General features: G+C 36.9%; 1 protein-coding gene across 1 annotated transcript in view; it reads left to right on the plus strand.

The window, feature by feature from the left end:
• LOC113826509 (parkin coregulated gene protein homolog) overlaps positions 1-5,000 on the plus strand; it is a 33,966-nt gene that overhangs the window by 27,008 nt on the left and 1,958 nt on the right. The gene's annotated exons all lie outside the window — the stretch shown is intronic.

Consider the following 5,000-nt stretch of genomic DNA (forward strand, 5'->3'; position numbering starts at 1 on the left):
AGAGAGAGAGAGAGAGAGAGAGAGAAAGAGCGAGAGAGAGAGAGAAAGAGCGAGAGAGAGAGAGAAAGAGCGAGAGCGAGAGAGAAAGAGAGGGAGAGAAAGATAGAAATAAATAAATAAAACCTAGCTAATACAGCAGAACGAATACGCGCATTACAAAATTAAAATTCTAAGGATCACTCAAAAAGCTTTAGCCAAAATAAGGACATCTCGACCTTTAGAAACTTTTTCGTAGATTGCCAAAGAAATTCATAGCGCAATATATTAAGGAACCATGACACTCTTCCCTTTGTAGAGAGCGCCAAAAAATGGACATTGAAACTCATATCTGTTACGTTGCCTAAATTGATATCCATTGCAGGTATCGTAGGAAATGTAGAAAAGGTATGAATGAGACTGGATATCTTCACAATACAAGAGATGTATTTGACCGGTTTCGATTACGTCTTCATCTGATGAATCTAGCGAAAAAGTAATCGAAACCGGTCAAATACACCTCTTGTATTGTGAAGATACCCAGTGTCATTCATACCTCTTGTATTGTGAAGATACCCAGTCTCATTCATACCTTTCCTACACTTGTCAACATGGATACGGTTCATGGTAGGAAATGAATAAGGTTTAACCCAGCTGAAGTGGAGTGTGTTAGCCCGCGTTGTGTAACCCTTTATCGATCGTCTTTGTTTACCTGGGTCCTTACTCTCTTGATAAACACACACGCACACGCACACACAGGAATACATAAGTAGGTACACACACACGCACACATATATGAATAGATACATACGTACACAAGCATATACATATATATGAATACATATGCACGTACACACACGGACATATACATGAATACATAAGTATACACACACACACATAAATACATGAATGCATAAGTAAGTACACACACATGCACACACATGAATACATAAGTAGGTACACACACACGCACATATATATGAATACATACGTACGTGCACAAGCATATACATACATATATATATATATATATATATATATATATATATATATATATATATATATATATATATATATATATATATATATATATATATGAATACATATGCACGTACACACACGGACATATACATGAATGCATACGAACGTACACACACATATGCACATATACATGAATACATACGTATGTAGACACGCACATATGTACATGAATACATACGCACGTAGACACAAACGCACATATACATGAATACAGAATTAATACATATGCACGCAGACACACACGCACCTATACATGAATATATACGTACATGGACACACATATACATGGATACATACATACGAACATAGACACACACGTACATATACATGCAAACATACATACGTACACACGTATATATATGTGTATGTCTGTACAATCACATTTGTAGGTATGTGCAGTATTTCTGCATATATCTATCTTATAAATATGTTTTCATGAAAAATATGACATTCCAATAAAAAAACTAATATAACCTCAACTTTTTTCTACTTAATAGAAAAAATGTGAGTGATATTTCTTGCAGTTATGTGCTAACAGATGGTTCCTGTACTTATATAAGTGCTAATGAACGCTCCTTTGTGTTGCCGCCTGTGTGAGGGGGTGATTGCGTGAGATAACAGAAGGGGGGGGGGAGGGACGGGAAAGGGAGAGGGAGGGGGGGTGATGGGGTTAAGGGAGAGAGGGAGGGTGGTTTGACGAGCTATATCAGGGTTATATTTTTATGTATTTTCTCACATTATTATTATTTTTACCGATTATCTGTGTTTTGCGTTATGGTGTCTTCTTCTTTTTCTTAATTCCTCGCCTCCTTATTCTTCTATTTTGCCTCTGTCTCCTTTCTTCTCGCTCTTTCTCCCTCCATCCAAAGATTACTCTCTCTTCTCTCTTTTCTTGGTACAATCCGCTCATTTTATCTATCTGTCGTCTCATCTCTCTCTCCCCTCTTTCATGTTACTCATATTCTCATTCTCTGTGAAATTCCTACCTTCTTTTCCCCTCTCTTAAATCCAGTCTCCCCTTCTTTTCCCCTCTCTGTCGTATCTCCCCTTCTTTTCCTTCTCTGTCTTATTTCCCCTTCTATTCCTCTCTCTGTCTTATCTCTCCTTCTTTTCCCCTCTCTGTCCTATCTCCCCTTCTTTTCCTTCTCTGTCTTATTTCCCCTTCTATTCCTCTCTCTGTCTTATCTCTCCTTCTTTTCCCCTCTCTGTCCAATCCCCCCTTCCTTTCCTCTCCCTGTCCTATTTCCTTCCCCTTCCTTTCCTCTCCCTGTCCTATTTCCTTTTCTATTCCCCTCTCTGTCCTATCTCTCCTTCTTTTCCTTCTCTGTCCTATCTCTTTCTCTTCCCCCTCTCTATCCTATTTCCCCTTCTTTCCCCTCCTGAGTCCCATCTCTCTTTCTTCCCCCCTTTCTGAGTCCTATCTCGCCTTCCTTCCATTTCTATAAGTCCTATTTCCTTTCCCTTCCCCTTCTCTTAAGTTCTGCTTCCACTTTTCCCCCCTATATCATATCACCCCTTCTTTCCTCTATGTCCCATCTCCCTTTTCCCTTCTCTATGTCCAGCCACTCTTTCTCTTCCCTTCTCTGAATATTATTTCCCATTCTTTCCCTTAATTACGTTTTATCTCTCTATGGTCTTTTTCGTCTTTCCTCTCATTCTATAAGTCTTGTCTCCCCTCCTTTTATCTTCTTTGTGCCCTGTCTCCCCTTCTCTTACCCTCTCTAAGTATTATTTCCCCTCATTTATCCTCTCTATGTCCTATCTCCCCTTTTTCTGTATCTCCCTTACCCTCAGAAATTAAGCAATTTTGTATTTTGTCATCCACCAAACGTATTCTTCTCCCACCTCGTATATTCCCCTTCGTTCCATGGCTTTGTTCTCCCCTCGTTTATTCCTCTGCCCTTCCTCCATCTTTATTAATTTCCCTATTTCCTTCCGTTCCCTCCCGGCCACGCAGTCGGAAGTGGGGTCAGTAGACAGTGTAACCAGAATAACCTTTTTCAATGAAGGTTAAAAGGTCGGATATTGGTAAGGTCAACGAAGTCCCGGAGGAAGGAAAGTGGGAGAGATAAAGGAGATAATGAGGTACACACGCACACCCACACACGCGCGCACACACACACACATACAAAAAAAAAAAAAAAAAATCGTGAACTTATCCTTTAGCATGACATTATCTTCTCACGCACGTACGTAAATGTCCAGACATTCACAAAGAAAAAGTATTGACGATCATATCTTCAAACATGCCCTCCACGCGCGCACACACACACACACACACACACACACACACACACATATATATATATATATATATATATATATATATATATATATATATATATATATATATGTATATATATATATGTGTGTGTGTGTGTGTGTATGTGTGTGTGTGTGTGTATGTGTGTGTATGTGTGTGTGTATGCATATGCGTGTATATGTATACACACACATATATTTATATATGTGTGTGTGTGCGTGCGTGTGTATGTGTACATTTGTTTATTCATTCATTTTTCTACGTACACAAACACATACATCCCATACTCGAGTAAGTATACTCACGTGCGTATATGCATGTGCGAGTACGTACCCTTACAGCGACGGAAGAAGCCGAACACAGGAGGAAAGATTTCTTACTGATATCTGTCTGTCTATGAATATTCACTTATCTATCTATCCTATCTATCTACGCATTTGCCTTTCATTCTCTTCAACCAATATATCTATCTACATACGTCACTTAGGACTGAAAAAGTAAAAAAATCTGCGGTAAAAATAACATTCCAGTTTTCTTTCCATGATATAGAACTCGCAGCAAAAGCGTCAAGTTAATTTCGTAAGTGAAACGAGGCGCGCCGTCCGTAGAGTTTCACGGGTGACGTACCGCGTGTTGGGGGTTAGCGTGAAGGCATTTTAAAGCCTCATTTGTAACGGCAGATAGACAGACAGGCGAGGTTGTAAAGAAGAAAAAAGAAAAAAGAAAGAAAAAAATTAAAGAAAGAAAAAAGAAAAAGTAAAAGAAAGAAAAATAAAAATAAAAGTAAAAGAAAGAAAAATAAAAAGAAGAAAAAAAGAAAAAAGAAGAATAAGAAAAAGCAGTAGGAATTTAACGTAAAAATGGATTTAGGAGGAACTTCTATATAGATAACTTTTCTTTAGTCTCGCCTCTCATTCCTTTCTTTCCCATTTTTTTCATTATTAGCGTTTAGTTGTAATCGATTTTTTTTTGGTATTTATCAATAATCATTTGGTGTGTCGCATTGCTTTCATTTAAGGTTGATTTCGTTTTACATTAAACCATAATCACACTTTAATCATAATCACTCAAATTACCATAATCATAATTATTCAACTACCATAATCATACTTACTTTAATCATAATTACTCTAATTGCCATAATCATAATTACTCTAATACTATAATCACAATTATTCTAATTACAATTAACATAATTATCCTAATTGCTATGATAATAATTACTGTAGATACTATAATCATAATTACTAATTGCAATAACCATAATTACCCTAATTACCATAACTATAATCTCACTAATTACAATAATCATAATTACTCTAATTACCATAACCATAATAACATTAATTTCAATAATCATAATTACTCTACTTACCACAGCCATGATTTCCCTATTTGCAACAATCCCAATTACCCTAATTACCATAACCATAACCACCCTAATTACCACAATCATCATTACTCTAATTACCACAACCATAACCACCCTAATTTCAACAATCCTAATTACCCTAATTGCCACAACCATAACCACCCTAATTACCCTAATTACCACAACCATAACCACCCTAATTACCCTAATTACCACAACCATAACCACCCTAATTTCAACAATCCTAATTACCCTAATTACCACAACCATAACCACCCTAATTACCCTAATTACCACAACCATAACCATCCTAATTACCCTAATTACCACAACCACCCTAATTACAAT

The sequence above is a fragment of the Penaeus vannamei genome, chromosome 17, assembly GCF_042767895.1.
Source record: "Penaeus vannamei isolate JL-2024 chromosome 17, ASM4276789v1, whole genome shotgun sequence".
Taxonomy (NCBI): domain Eukaryota; kingdom Metazoa; phylum Arthropoda; class Malacostraca; order Decapoda; family Penaeidae; genus Penaeus; species Penaeus vannamei.